Raw genomic sequence first — 16529 nt, 5'->3', positions numbered from 1 at the left:
AAAATTGAATCTGGCTTAATTGAGATGTTAGCAGAACGTAATTGCGTCACCTGCAGTCGTGATGGAGACCTCCTAAATGTATTGTCACGTAGCCAAAAACGACTCGGTTGCCTTGAAGGCAAAACGGTTTATTGGAGCGAACTTGTGCTCCCCTAACAACTCAATGAATACACAAGCGGTGAAGCTGCAGTCAACAAAGTGACGTCGTGACGTCGCAGGAGAGTGTCACCGAATCAAATGCCGCGGCGTCTGCTCTGCGGCATTTATCTTATGGCGCGAGCGTTGCTGGAACCGTCGAATTACATGGAGAACACTGTAGCTCAAAGAAGACTATTGTAGGCTTATGACGTTAGGGCGAAACATTCTCCCTATCAATATTTATTTGTTCAGCTTACTACATTCACTCAGAGGGCATTGTTGTAGGAGATACATAAAAAGTGTCCAGTGCAGAAACGGGATCACGAATCTCGTAATATACAAAAAAAAAAAAATCAACAGAGGCGTCTTTTAAAAGCATGCAGCAAAGAACCTTGTACAACATCAAACGACAACAGAGCCGGAGACAAACAAACAAAAATAAAAGAGATAAAAGGAAACAAGACGAAAGGCGAGATTTAGAAAAAAAATGGACATTCTATAAAACGAGTCACAGCGGTCATCGCACATTGCAGTGGGCAGCAACACGCAGCAGCAATAACGAATAAAAAAACAAAAACAAATAATTGACAGCAACAAGATCACGGCAATTCAAGAAACACCGGTTTCAATGTCGCCACGCAGATAACACCTTAGAGCTGTGTCAAATCTAACGCCAGATGCGCAAACGATTCGGGAAGCTTATTCCAATCGCCAATTGTGCGTGGAAAAAAAGATGTTTTAAAAAGGAAGGTGCGCCAATGAATTTCTCTGATCAAATAGGATAACGCGCGCGGCATAAGAGTGGAACACGCGCTTATCTTGGGATGCAGATAACACAAACGGGTACAGCCGGTCGTTAAAAACAAAACATAAATAAACATATCCACTGCATGGTTCGCGGCAGTATCTTTTGTCTACAACGCGCCGCAGAAACAAAATTCAAGCGTGACCTGCAATCGCGGTGGCGCTAGTTACCGCACTTCATCACTGGTTGCTCTCAAGGACTCGTCGTGCGCACGGCACCGCATTCGTCCATCGCGCGTGGTATGTGTTGTTTTTCCTGTGGCGGTTGCGGCATGGGGTTTGAGTGGTTTGAGCGCGATAAGTCTTTGTTCGCGCTGTGTTTGCGGTGTTTTCTTGATATCTTTCGCCCGTTCGCAGTTATCGCTCGGTCGACAGATAGCGTGACAGCAGGTAAGCGTCATTTCATTGCTTGCTTTGAAGTACTGCGTCGCGGGGCGCATTGAACCAACGCCTTGGTTGAACCTGGCTTTGTTCTCCCCTAATTCAGAGCCGTGTTTTGACGCGCGGAGACTGACACGTCGCCGCGAGACACCCGTCGTGCTTTTAGAGAAGGTGAGCGCACTTTTTTTCTTTCCTTGAAGTGTTAAGACTTTCCCCTCGAGGCTGGTCGTGGTGCAAGCGCGACATTTACGAGCTTCGCACGCTCACACGAGTTATCGGCGTCGTGGCTTAGCTGGGCGAATGAAATATGAAATGACTTGACAAGCTGTACTGTAAAACACGCTTATGGGGCTTAGTTCATCTGGCACGGGAGAGCATATCATATTGGTTGGCGGTTCTAAATAGCCGTAGGTTGTAATTGGCGTCCATTTCAAACCTACGCTGGCCATAACTGTCGCGTAGTTTTCTGGTGTATTTCCGCAGTCGAGTAAAATTGTTCGAGCCCCACATTCATGTTCAGTTCTCATTACAGTGTAAAGTCCTTTGAGAAGCACGCTTACGAGCATGCGGCGAGTATTTGCTGTTGCTTCTTCAGTTTTAGCATATCGTTACCGTGTTTGCGTTAGCGTGTTACCGGAAGCCGTGGCGACGGGGAAGCCTGTGCCGGTAATTTACCGTTCGCGGTAACTCTCGCGCTGCGCACTCGACTCCCACAAACACGGTAAACGGTAACGTAAACACGGTAACGATATGCTACAACTGCCTAATAAGTTTTACTCGCACATCTTTTGCGGCAGTCAAGCTGCCGGTTCTGATTTTACGAATCTCTTTCAATCGTCGAAGGCGTAGCTCACTATCGGAACCTGCGCAACACATTTCTGTGTTAACCAAGGTACAGGTGCGCCAGAAATGTAACTATGCAGCTAAATGTCTCCCACGTGTCGAAAAGTGCTCACGTACTGAACATATACAGAAGAACAGAACATATACAGGCTGCAGTGCTTTTTCATTTTAATAATAATGTCATGTGCAGATAGCAATGCAGGATGAAAAGCTGCAGCTGGTGTAGAGAAACCTTTCCTGCGTGTCTCGCTTGCTTTGAACATTTTGAATTTCACAGCAGTGTACTTAGGGTTATGCCTTGTCCCACTAGCTTGCGCGGTGTGGTTTTCAGGAAATACAAAGCCTTCAAAAACCATATTTTCAGACACCAAAAAAAATCAGAATGGACGAACAAACAATTGCATTTTTGTATTCTCTGCCGTCATGTGGGAACCACGAATCAAGACGTATGAAGCCCATCCCACACATTGTGGACCACTTCAAGAACAAGATAGTCTGTTGTGCATTCTTTCATAGGCTGTGTCAGCGTGCTGAAGTCAGCTGGCTCATTTATGACCCACGAGTCTAGGTGCCACAAAGAAGCAAAGGATACATCAGTGCACTTTGACGACCTAAACAACAATTTTTAAATGGAACCAGTAACTGCCCCAGAGCAATTACAGGGCCCCTGCCCATTTGCGTTGATTCATGATGAGAGCCTATTGTTAGCCAGTGCAAAGATGTCGACCTTATGACAGCGAATTTTGCACTGTTTGACTACAGCTGCAGAGCCAGCAACAAATGCTGTAATGGCTGTCCAGAGGTATTTTATTTAATATTTGCACAGGAAAAGTACTGAGAACAAGAACAAAATAAACCGCAACCCATAGGTGTATGTTGGTGGCACAAGGTGGGGTTTACTTTGTTCTCTTACCTCCTGCCAACTTTGCATCTCTTGGCTCCCGTACTGCCGTTTCAGCTTAGGCTGTTCGTGACGGTAGATTATCAGATCTAATTTTCAAAGGAACTGTGTGAACAATGACTGTTAAAAAAGAACCGTGTGAAATGTCTCTGGGTGTTCAAAATTAATTCGAAGCCCTGCACAAAAGCACACCACATAGCACAGGTGTAGCTTTGATACGTTAAACCCCATACTTTTTTAAATGCAGAGCATTTCTTTAACTCGCACTGTCACCCGTCGTCCCTCGGCGTTGTCCGCAGCCAGCCTCCCCCTACACTATAAAAAAAAATAGTTACGGGCGCCTGGTTTCCATCCCAGGACCCTGTGGGCGGAACGCAAGGTACATGGTGCTCTTCCCATTGCGCCACAAAACACACAGAATCAAAGGCTACGAACGCGCCTTATATCCTTGACTCATTCAAACTACGTCAAGAAGCTGCTGATACAACGCATTCACTACCTGTGGGCGAACGCGAGGTACATGGTGCTCTTCCCACTGCGCCACAAAATCGACACAGAATCAAAGGCTACGAACACGCCTTATATCCTTGACTCATTCAAGCTACGTCGTCAGCGGCGTGGGTTGGCGACTCGGCGGCGTGATAGCTGCGTGGTGTACACGTGATACCACCAACCCCCCAAATACAAACGTTAACGCAATACACCCACCCCCTATGCGATGCATTTACTCGAGTCCCCTCGCGGGGAGATGGGCCCATTTTTTTTTTTTTTTACATTTCTCAGATTTGTTTTGGGGACTTGCTTAAATAGTGAATTGCGTGCATGTTTCCTTCAAGCCACTCAGACTAGTTTGTTGACCTGCCAGTAGCTCAGAGACAAAGGCGTCTGCTGCTGCTTTGCACTAGGTCACAGGTTTGATATTTGGCTGTAACACGTGTTTCTGATGGTGAATAATAAAAGGATTGTGTACATGCTATGTGCATGTTAAAAAAACTCCAGGTGGGCCAATCGAAGGCCAACTGTATTCAAATTTCGCATCGGCAAAATTTATTTTGGACGTACAGTGCGTATCACCGAACCAATTGCGACATTACTCGTAGCCCTGTGAAATTCCTTGATAATCAGGTGGAAATGTTTAAAAAATAGAAAATAAACTCCATCGCAGACAACGTGAGACCTGCCAGTGGATCGTGCAAACAGCGATGAAGCAGAAGTGACATTGCAGCCAACCAGGCGATTGGTCCTCCAGCCAGCCAGGGGAACCAGTCAAGCTCTGCTGGGTGGGCTTTTCCTGGACCTGATGCAGACGTGAAGCTGTTGGGCGCATGTTTGCTCTGGCTTGCTGTCTGCGACGTCACTTCAGCCTGGTTGTAATGTCTGCACGCTTCTCAATTTCGGTTTCAGAGTCGCTGATTTTTGATGGTCATTTGTGCCATGCATACGCGTATGTCAGCTGTCATATTTTGTATCTTGCTGTCTTTTTAGGCAGACTAAATAGAAATTAGGTTTTCAAGAGGTCACATTTTTGAGTGCAGTTGGGTTTTAATCTGGAGTGTTGCCCACCTTGTAGCAAGTTGTCGAGTGTTGAGCCCGGGATTTATTTTTAAATACCTCTGCTGAAACACTGGAAGGCAAGGTTTATCACAAGGGTTTTCAATTGCTTGCAGGCAGCATCTAATAGTGGCGCCGCTGTTTTTTGCTAGCAAGAGGCACCATACACGGGGCTGACGATCCTTAGGGAGGGAACTTGCCTGCTGCTACTCGTGTGCTGTGGACTCCACCTGGAGTAGGCTGAGCCAGCAGCTACCACAGCTGAATTTCCCCAGAGGTTAGTTACTTTTTCAGCAGGCCCAGCATTGTTTTCTTGTTTGCCGTATACTTAGGTGCTGAGTTCATTTGTTATCATGCCCGGAATTTTCTTGGTAAAGCTTGGACATGTAGGGCAGACACGATTTCTTAAATTTTTAACAAATTTTTTTTTCTTAGGTATTGTGTCTGCCACGATATTCAATCAGCAGTAGAGCGCAGGAATTTTAGTAGTTCTGATAGGTTTTGTATGAAAACTATGAACCAGATAAACAAAGAACATAGAATAACCTGGGTTGTTTAATAAGGAACCTGTTGTCCTCCTGAGCAAAATATTATGGGGTTCTCGAGTGCCGTGGGTATATTTAAATAAGTTATTCATATTTATCATCATCATCAGCCTATGTACGCCCTCTGCAGGGCAAAGGCCTCCGCCATAGATCTCCAAAAACCCGGTCCTGTGCTAACTGCGACCAATTTATCCCCGCATGCTTCTTGATCTCATCTGCCTATCTAATTTTCTGCTGCCCCTGCCACGCTTCCCTGCTTAAGGGATCCCACTGTGTTACATTTAATGACCGATGGTTATCTCGCCTTCAGACGTGCAGTGTTCATATTATCCCATTTAAAATGGGACCTAAAATGGGATCCGTGTGGCACTTATCACAGGCTTGGCTCAAGGCATAAGAACTCAGATTTAAAAAAAAAAAAGAAGAGGATCCAGTAGCGTATAGGGTGTATGCACTGGCCCCTAAAACGCACAGCGGGGCTACACTCTCAAGGAGGCTGACTTTATTTTTACAGTGAAATGCTGCCACACAGACAGCGCATTCTCTGACGCAAAACATGGTATAAGGCTTGGTGTTCGCAAAAACAACTGTGTGTGTGGCGCTTTTTTTTTTCTGGTTCATTCGTCGGTTTACAAATGCCTTGTCGTAACGAGTAGCTGGCTTTTTCTTTTGCTTCGGGATGCCAGACTGCATGTTCATGCTTCTAGAACCGCGGGCCTGAAACAGGCCGCATTATGAAAACAAACGCCAGGTTTTCGACTGTTTCAAAGCAAAGAATAGGGTACCGTTCGAAGACGGTATGGCCGCATGCAACGAATTCACAAAGAAGGCATTGATGATGGGGTGAATCAATACCAAGTCTTCTGTGCACATTTAATTGCAGGTGAGAACGATGCAACGTTGACACTGTTATCTCGCGCCGCGCCACATGCTTGAAACCTTAATTAGTGCATGAAACTTTCACTATTTATTTCATGCAGTGTACTTTATGGATTATGCGCACCCATTCGGGCATTCAGCATCACCCTGGGCTATTTGAGTGTTTTGAAGTGAATGTGCTATACAAGGCCACTGGTAAATGTGGGCTTCCAACCATTTCCTTTCGACTGTTTCCTAATGACCAAGCCTGTTCTGGGAGCTTGTTCTGTTCATGTGCATCGAAAAAAAAAAACACTTGGAAACAATCGGCATAATCTTCGTCACCTCAAGTCAGTGAATTGTCCCTGCCGCACTTTATAATGCATACACACCTCACAAGCACTTCAACCCAGACCGTTTGCATAATCGCTTAACATCATTGGAAACCCAGTTTGAGGATGGTCGCGCGTTCAATGCATCAGAATACTGTCGCTAGAGCTCCTTAACGTCTCACACTCCATAAGAAGCACGCTACAGGCCTTGGGGAAATGGTAATATGAATGGCTCATTGCACATGCCCCTACCACATACAATATTGTCACAAGCTTTGGTAGAAATATTTTTGTAACTCCAGCCATGGTCTTTTGGAGCAAGGCAAGAAATAAGGAAACGGACGTTCGGGGATGATACTGAGCTAGCGCAAAACGACTGCAATGCTCGCGCAGCTCTCAAACCACACAAATAATATTGGCTCCACTTTGTGGCTGAGTGGCCAGTGCATACACCGTATAGAATACAGTACAGCATGAATGTACGCAGAATGAAGAAAATCAATTGTGCCTGCCCTCTTTTCCAGGCAGCTGTTCAAGGTCAACCCGCCACGGGCAGCAAGTAAACAGGCAGCGAAAGGATGCGCACTAGCGTGCACTCAGAGTTGGTGCAAAGGCTGCGGACCAGTGAATCAAGCTGACGGCAGGTATTTTACTTCTTTTATATGACGCTTCTTTTGGCAGCCATTCTTAAATTCGCACTTTTTCAAAGCTTATAAGCTATTTGTCAGGCTAAATATGGCAAATTAAATGAATTTTCAGTGTATAACACTTGAAGGTTTGAACAAGCGCTTACAGAAGAAGACAAGCCTTCTGGGTCTTTTTTTTTGTTGTTGTCCTTTGACATACGTCAGTTTCTCATATTAAGCCATATTCTTTTATGGCACTATAAGACAATTTTAGGAGGACAGGATAAGCATGTGTATCTGGTAGACGTGTGTATAAAGACGTGATGCCATCAGCACTTTCAGACTTTGAAAAGGCACTGTCTGCACTGTTGTTCACAAAGCTCAGCATTTCAGAAGCTGCAGACTTAAAAAAAAGCAATTCAATGTTGGAGAAATAGTGAGTTGCGCCTATATTTTGGTAAGCATCGGGCCAAACCATTTATACCCAAGATATATCAACTTCGAATAACCATAAACAAAATTTTTCATTGGGAAATAGGGCTTGACTTAGTGGTTACAAAAGGCAAATCACCCCTCTTGTTTAGCTAGCCAGTCATCTTGTTTATTTCTTGTGTTCGGTGTTATAGCATTCTGCAGCAATGAACCAACAGGCTCAAGCAGTGAATTTATCAAAACTGGGAAGCATATTACCTAAACATATGATCTTGCCAGTATGACTAAAATTTTAGCAGTTCTCATTAATGCGTCAAACTACATTTCGCATCCTAGTTAGGCCCGTGATGCTTAAAGGTTATACCACGCAAGAAATGCTGTGTTGGATGCTAACTCTGGCTGTGCACAGTCCGCTTTACGCACATTGGGAACATTCAACCACCTCAGGAGCTGTACACCAGGGCCGGCTGCCTTACCTGCTTATTTCAATGCTTTTTATTCTCTTCGCATTGAGCTCTCTAGCCTCATTAATGTAGCCTTACTAAGATTACAAGCTTTCTTGTGCACATGGTGGGCATAAAAAACGAGTGTAACACAATTTTGTGGCCCTTGTTGACATTGCAAGTTAAGGGGCCTTTGATTTTACAACCTAATACAGGTAACACACAATTTACAGAGCATGAAGGCAAAGCACCGCTGAAGAGGACATCGGGCCAAATAGAATCGTAGAACCTCACTTTCAGCACCGGCACACCATGACCGTGGGGCTGTATTTAACGTGTCTTCTAGCTAGACCGAACACCGGTATTTGTTTAACAGACCTTAAGACGCACCAACAACCTTTTCATTCTGGCTCTGCTGCCAGGCAGGCTGCCAGCAACTGGTTACAGCAAGTCCAAAAATCAAATAGAATAAGTTTTTTTTAGAAAAACAAGCTCATAGTGTAAGTATTGGGTATGATGATATATCATCATTTGCTCTTGTTGGGAAGTTTGATGTGGGTTCATACGTGCGCACAAAAAGTCTTTTAAAGGAAAGGGGCAAAAAATGTTTCAGGCTGACCACGCTGTGAGCACTTGGCTACCAGTGAGGGAGCAACAAAAATGAAAACAGAAGTGAAGAAAAGGGGGTGCTTCGGCCACTGCAGATTAGTCACGCGAGCGTGCGCCTGTTACCGTGACATCAGTGTGAAAGGCGCGGGTGACGGGTGGGTGCGGGAGGCACTGCAGGGCCACGATATTTCGTGCTCAGGTTCCTTGAAAGCCAAGCATTTTTGGGGCATGCCTTACTGCCAGTTCAGGTTCACCGTGGTGGCCGCTGGGGGACCGGTACTGGAAAAAGGTCCATTAGGTTACGGCGCACACTGCACCCCTGCGAGGTGTGCTGGGTAATTTTTACCTGATTGTTGGACTAGTTGCACGAGTCTTGTACATGAAGTGAAATGGAATGCCAAAAGCGAGGTGGCTAAAGATAGCAACGTTATTTAAATTATGATTGGGGTGAGCATGTGCTTTGGAGTGTGAAATGGTGCAACGACTGCCACATCGCTTTGTCCAACATTAGCTGTGGCTCGATCGGGTATTGCACAAATAATAATTGCAGAATTCAAATAATCGATTGTAATGTTTTTAAGTTTAAAAACTTTGTACTACATTTTACGCTGTCTATGCATACAGACTCAATAGAATCTAAGAAGTTTGCAAGAACAGAGTGCAGTTCGTAGGTTGCGGTACTCTGTTAAAAATCCTTTCTGTAATGCAGTGGTTCTCAAATAGGGGTCCTTGGACCCCCTGGGGTCCGCGAGGGAATTTTAGGGGTCTGCAAAGCTCTCCCTGATGCTCTCCAACCTTCCCACCCCATTCACTCTTTCTGCTAAACCTTGCTGGAAGTGTGAAAAGGTGGCTTTGCTGCGTGACCTGTATGCTAAATTTCTTCGTGAAACCCGTTTTAATGTTGGGTGGGTTCAGATAAGGACAGCCCAAGTGGTGCCATGTCCATTTTTTTGTTGAAATGAAACTTCAATATTGTGTAGAACATTGTATTTTCACCATGGAACTGGCATTAGTTTAGTGAGAAGCACCATCGTTGATTTAATAAAAAAATATTTAGAACGCAATCGGCCGTGCTAGTTTCCACATGCTTGGTGTGCCAACTTTGGGGACCCCTAACACGAAGCGAAATTTTTTCAAAATTTTTCTAAATAAACAAATATTTGCAACTTCTTCTGGATTCGCGAAAATTGAATTTGCAATATTTATATTTTTTTAGAAAATATTTCTCAAGCTTAGTAGCGAGAGCAATGTCGTTCAAAAGTGACACTTCTAAAAAAAATTTTTTTTACACATCGCCCTAAAGGCTAAACAGTCTAGTTTTTTAGACGTGTTTATGAGGGGCTGCTGAACACCTCATACCCTTCTCAATGCTCTACAAAGAATATTTATCAAAATAACGCTTCGTGAAATGCGACCAAAAATGAAAATTTGGAAAAAAGGTCTACCTTTTGACGTCATTTAAAAAAATGTTTCTCAATTTTCGCGATATTTACACAAAATGGCACTCAATTCCTGAGTATTTAGAAAGCTAAACATTTGTTGCATTATTTTTGTTCTAACTCAGAAAAATGAGGTCACATTCAACACATTTTTTAATGTCCGATCAAAGGTTGAGTAGCAGTTCGCAGTGAAAAAGACAAATAATTATGGCTGTTTTTTGCAGTTTAGAAAAAGAAAGCGACTGATATAAAGAAAACTGATCGTAGTATTCATATTTACCCTATGTTCAACTTGTTAGTTGCGGTAGACATTAAAATAATTGTGAGGTTTTTGAGCTTGTTTCTTCCATCAGACTAAGGCTACCATTTTATTTCGTTATCGCATTGCCCTAGCTGTGTCATAAACCCATATGTTTCATTTCTGACGCTGCTTAATCGCACATTATTGGTAATTTACCCCATTTATAAGCAAGTAACCTCGTTGCTGTCACTGAGAATATTTGACATGCGATCGTCATAGTCAAATGTGCATTTCCGTTCTACCTGGTACATGCGAAGCGCTAACTGCAAAACAACTTCGTCTTCCTAACTGTCCGTCTTTTAGCCTCCCGGGGATAATAAATAGATGTGCTTCTTGAACATTTTGTTTTTAGCTGTTGGAAAGATAAACTTTTATCCCACTACAAAATCTGCCATCCTTTACTGTGAACACTTCAATGTTAAGGGGAAGGTGCAGCGTTCTAGTTCGAAGGCCCTTCAAAGTGTCGACAAGCAGAGGTGAAAACCGTCGCTGCCTCTCCAAGTCCGAGTTCGATGTTGGGTACCTTCATTTTATTTCGTTTGAGTTCGCTATTTCCGGAAGGATACGGGATGCCGAGTACCGGCGGAACATTTTTGCTTTTCTCTTCTTTGCTCTCAAATGTGGCAATATTGGCATCGTGAAGATATAGCATGACGAATTTCACTTTTTCAGGATGCTGTCCACGAACTGTTTCGTACTTTGTGCGGCTTCGGTTGAAGGTCAACGCAATATATGCACAGCAGCTTGATGCTTCACAAGGCTCTCCACGCCGTTGTACGCACTTTTGTCATGTCCGGTTCCAGAGAAAAGCCACTTTGTCACACTAGTGACCCTACATTCACTTCTGTGCACCTCGAGGAACTGATGCCTAAATAGGGTGGCACCACCGTTATTTATACACATTAAAGCGCATATTGATGCATGCTCTTCAAGAAGTCGCTTGATTTCGACCAACCCCAAGCATGCATGAGCCGAATCAAGGCTGTGCTTCCTCAAAGAGTCGTAGTCTTTCTCGACATCGCAACGCACGTGAACACACTTTTTTGCCTCTGGTCAATGGTATCCTCTATCTTCGTCGGGAAGTAATTCCTACAGCACAAGCAAAGCTTCTGACCACTGTTTGTCGGATCTTTGAAGATCTCTGTAACTAGAAAGCTGCACCTTCCCCTTAACCTTGAAGTGTCCAAAGTAAAGGTTGGCAGATTTTGTAGTGGGATAAAAGTTTATCTTTCCAACAGCTAAAAACAAAATTTTCAAGAAGCACATCTATTTATTATCCCCGGGAGGCTGAAAGACGGACAGTTGGGAAGACGAAGTTGTTTTGCAGTTAGCGCTTCGCATGTACCAGGTAGAACAGAAATACACAATTGACTATGACGATCGCATGTCAAATATTCTCAGTGACAGCAGTGAGGTTACTTGCTTATAAATGTTGTAACTTACCAATAATGTGCGATGAAGCAGCGTCAGAAATATGAAACATATGGGTTTATGACACAGCTAGGGCAATGCGATAACGAAATAAAATGGTAGCCTTACTCTGATGGAAGAAACAAGCTCAGAAACCTCACAATTATTTTAATGCCTACCGCAACTAACAAGTTGAAGAATGGGTAAATATGAATACTATGATCATCAGTTTTCTTTATATCAGTCGCTTTATTTTTCTAAACTGCAAAAAACAGCCATAATTATTTGTCTTTTTTCACTGCGAACTGCTACCCAACCGTTGATTGGACATTAATAAAATGTGTTGAATGTGACCTCATTTTTCCGAATTAGAACAAAAATAATGCAACAAATGTTTAGCTTTCTAGAATACTCAGGAATTGAGTGCCATTTTGTGTAAATATAGCGAAAATTGAGAAACGTTTTTTTTTTTAATGACGTCGAAAGGTGTGGACATTTTTCCAAATTTTCATTTTTGGTCGCATTTCATGGAGCGGTATTTTGATAAATTTTCTTTGTAAAGCATTGAGAAGGGTATGAGGTGTTCAGCAGCCCCTAGTAAACACGTCTAAAAAACTAGACTTTAGGGCGATGCGTAAAAAAAAATTTTTTAGAAGTGCCACTTTTGAACGACATTTCTCTCGCTACTAAGTTTTCTCCAAAAAATATAAATATCGAAAATTCAATTTTCCCGAATCCAGCACAAACGTTTTCAAATATTTTTCTAAAAAATGAGAAAAATTTGGAAAAAATTTCGATTCGTGTTAGGGGTCCCCAAAGTTGGCACACCAAGCAATGTGGAAAGTGCCCAGCCCGATCGCGCTCTAAATATTTTTTTAATAAATCAAAAATGGTGTTTCTCACTAAACTAATGCCAGTTCCACGGTGAAAATACAATGTTCTACACAGTATTAAAGTTTCATCTCAAACAAAAAATGGATATGGCAACACTTTGGCTGTCCTTATCTGAACACACCCTGTTGCTTTCTGCGCGATACAAGCTATGCGAAAAAGCCAGACTCTCAAAACACCTGGCAAAACGATTCGCTGGCAACCCATTCGGTTTCGTTCGCATCGTTTGCAAGCACGTGTGGTTTCAGTTGGGTGCAATCCAGTGTCCAATCCTGTGTGCAATCCAGGTTGATAAGGCTGACGGTGCCATACCGAAGAAATATAAATAACGATGTGCAAGTTCATATCGATGCAGACTTTCAACTGATCGTGTAGATCACTTTTATGTTTTACTGATTACCGATTTACCGATTCTTATGAGGAGTTTACCGACCCCTATGAGAGGGATCAACCACATTTTTTTTTCAGCTGACGGGGCCCACATTTCAAAGGTGTTCTAAGAAATAGGCTTTTCTAATAGGGCTGTTTATTAGACAAATGTTCAAATGAATCTAGCTCTTAGTTTTTGTTAAGTGGCTTATTGCTCTTGCGGTTTTTTGTTTCCTTTTCTCTTCTTTAGGTGATGCCAGGGAACACAGCAGAGGGTGAACATGGCAGTTTGTGTGAAAATAAATTGCAACGCGTTGTAAAAGACATCAAGCGCCCCCGTGGCTCACCGATTAAAGAAGGTCGCGGGGAGGTTTGATGTCAAGATAGTGTTCTCGGCACCAAACAAATTGTTCTGTTTGTGTGGGGCTATTGCAAGAAAAGTCAACCAAACGAAAGAAACTCGGGCAGACAGGTGCGGGGTCAGGTATGAAAAACAATTCGTAAAATGCGCGAAAGGCGTTGGTTACCGAATCCCGTTTGATTGTGGTGGATCCTATGTAGTCCAGACGGGCAGGTGCCTGAACATCCGTCTTCGAGAACACTCGTCTTCCTTGAAGAGGACCCCATGTTCCCATCTATCTGACCATTGCAGGAAGCATGTGTGTGTGCCTCTGCTGGAAAAAACAGAAGTCCTGTTTGGGCACCCTCAGCAACGTACACCCGAGGTAGCAGTGGCTTACTTTATCTTTTTGTGCTATAAGAATGTAACTTGTGTAAGCGCCCCATCCGTCGCCCTTCTTAATGAGGAATTCGCCTATCTTGAAGACAGCGTCCAGTGAAAAGGCAATAAATTTCTTGGATTCGCAATGTTCGGTGCTGATGTTATCGATCTTTTAACATTCGCGCGGATCATCGGGCAATTTGTTGCGGCGCATGTGATTGCTGATTTCTTCCCGATTGCTGTTGAATTACGTCAATTTTGTGTGTATGATGCGGCACAAGGGTGCGCTGTGTCGGGATTTGTTTTTGGTTTCATTATACTCAGTTGTTAGTAAGTGCTCGTCCTGTGTGGTTCTTCTCTTTGTCCCGCGTTTTTCTGTGCTTTTATTTAGCAAATAAATACATTGTCCAGTGCCAGCAAATCAAGTGGTGAGCGTTGCAACATATAGCCTCTGAGTAAATTTCTGTGTTCTAAAGTGAACAAAATATTCTCAGAAAACTATAACAATCATCAATTAGGAATTTCTTAACACCGTTTTTCTTTTTAATGTTCATTTGCATTGGGTATGAGTGGTCAAAGTGGCCGTTTCATTAAGCCGAACCAAGCTGTAAGAATTAAATATGAATGTGTTCAAGATTACTATTTTATAAAGGAATAACACTCCCGAACTCTGTTTTGTGTATTTTATTGCCGTGTTTTCGACTTGTGAGTTGTATTGTTCTACAATTTTTTTCACTTCAGTTGTCTAAAGTGACATTTTCGAATATTTGTTCTAATGGGGTTTTAAGAAAATTTGTGTTTTCATATTCACTTATCAGCTGATCACTGTTGTAGGGTTGTGTTTTGTATATGTGAGCTCAAGTGTTGCCTGTCCCGTTGAATGTTACAAGTTTTTGTTATTTGAGACAAATGTTGTCTAAGGTGATAATTTTGAATCCTGTATTTCTCAGTTTCTTCTAGTGTGTATATGTAGTCTAAGACAAAAACCCGTGATTTTTATTTCTTGTAACATTTTTTCTAGTCATTGAGCCAATGCATTATTTAAAAGGTTGTAGGCTTTATTTCAATAAAATAGTTCTTTTGGTACTTTGCATTGATGTTTCTTGCATGTATGCATACCCTTTCGACTCTCAAGGGATCCTGTTTGGTCAATTTGCAAAATAGTCGACTGGACTTTTTCTTTGCAGATTTTGAGTCTCGGTGACTGTGCTGCAGAGTCCTGCATGCTATATCTCTGGGGTCACGGGACTCCCTTTCAGCAGGTCAGGGCAACTTGGCTGGGGTCATGTAGTAGCCAAAGTAGCCAAACGGGCTCTTTCTAGCCAAACGGAGAGTCTGTGTGACTACTTTTACTGGTCGCAAAGTAGTCATGACGACTCTCTTCGTTTGAAAATTAGGAGTCGAGGTGACGTCTTTTACAGAGTCCTGCATACCCTTTTCTGACTCGGTCTAACAGAGTCACAAGACTCTTATCCGAACAGAGTCAGGACCACTCTTATTACTGGGTCATAACGTAGTCAAGCGGACTCTTTTTGTTTGCTATATCGGAGTCGCCGTGACTAATCTTCAGGAGTCCTGCAGACTCACTCTTGACTCTTCGTCACGACTCCCTCCCTAAGAGTCCCAGGACTCTGTTTGAAAGAGAGTCTGGTGACCCTCCCCATAAGAGTCCAAAGGTAGTCAATTCTGTAGCAAGCCAATGACTCTGTAAAATGAGTCACTACTGACTACCATTTTTCTTAGAGTGTATGGCCTACTCCACGGCCTTTGGTCGACCCCGCCCTGCTCCAAACCATCGTCAAGAGGCGCCGCCATAAAGCCATCTCCTGACGACTGCCGAAACCCCGGTAGTCCAATACCACACCCCGAGGAAGACCAACGTGTGGCGAACGCCCGATAACCGCCCGCTGTGAAACCACTGCGGAGAGGCCGACCACATCTACCATCGCTGCCCTTACAATAGGCTCGGTCTGGGAGGATTCTCCGTCGACGCACCACGCCCCTGACCCGGCCAGCACCATATTGCGATCGACGAATACCTGTACAACACCAACCGAGGACCAGCCCGCTTCAACCGTTCGCCGTCGCCCTACCAGTACCAGTCGCCGAACCACCGTACCACCGCTGACTTCTCACGTGGAAGGTCCCCCAGCCCACGCGGGGGAAACTAAAAGCAGCAACCTCTGGAGGTGAAGTTGCACAACGGCGAAAAAACGAAAACCCTCCAACGACGCATCGCCGCATCAAACACCGTACCCTGCAGCCCGACGACCCGATCTAACCCGGACGAGACTCCCGAAGCCGACGACGACACGACGCGATGCGTACCCGAAATCACAGAGCCTACCGCTCAGAACAGGACGACAATGAAGGCGCATAGTGCCCGACCGTCAACACGCACAAGCCGAGATACAACGCCCCAAAGCACCCGAAACTCGACGAAAGCGGCGTCCGACGTCCAGTTGTCCATCGACGTCTTTGACGTAGTCGCCCTCATCGGCACGTGAGATGACTACTCGGTAATGAGCGTCTCATTCGCTCCACGCTGAAGAAAGTTACGACAAGATGGGACGGTCCGCCTATACGCACAGAAGGAGGCCATCTCGTAACGGCAAGTGGAACGTACACATCATACGCCACCATAGGCGGCACCACGTACCCTGCTGAGTTCGTCATTTTGCCTATGTTGTATTGCGCGCCTTTGGGCCACGTGACACGTCACTGCACTCTCGGCCACAGCGCCCCTCTCTGTATATAAACCTAGCTTGCCTGGGAGCGAGGATCTCTCTCTTTTGTTGCACCCATTTAGTCACAATGGAATAAACCATTCCCGTGCCTGCCACGTTGGTGTGCCGCCCTCGTCTGTCGTCCTGGCATGAACACAACATAATGGCGACGAGGACAACGAGCCTACAACGGCACTACGCCCCCTTCA

At 44.2% G+C, this 16529-nt stretch overlaps 1 long non-coding RNA gene across 2 annotated transcripts; it reads left to right on the top strand.

Annotated features, from left to right (window-relative positions):
• Positions 1 to 1176: 1176 nt before the first annotated feature.
• On the top strand, positions 1177 to 14680 carry LOC144169038 (uncharacterized). Of its 2 annotated transcripts, XR_013322348.1 has the most exons (5): positions 1177 to 1332; positions 1430 to 1494; positions 4233 to 4895; positions 6878 to 6997; positions 13124 to 14680. It is a non-coding gene; the product is annotated as an uncharacterized LOC144169038 (long non-coding RNA). The 2 variants fall into 2 exon arrangements; XR_013322347.1 differs by lacking the exon at positions 1177 to 1332 and having other exon boundaries at positions 1339 to 1494.
• Positions 14681 to 16529: the final 1849 nt, after the last annotated feature.

The sequence above is a fragment of the Haemaphysalis longicornis genome, unplaced genomic scaffold (assembly GCF_048455015.1).
Source record: "Haemaphysalis longicornis isolate Haplotype H1 unplaced genomic scaffold, Haemaphysalis longicornis Haplotype H1 scaffold_2, whole genome shotgun sequence".
NCBI classification, from domain to species: Eukaryota; Metazoa; Arthropoda; class Arachnida; order Ixodida; family Ixodidae; genus Haemaphysalis; species Haemaphysalis longicornis.
The sequence above is the reverse complement of the archived record's forward strand: the minus strand, read 5'-3'. Positions and strand labels throughout refer to the sequence as shown.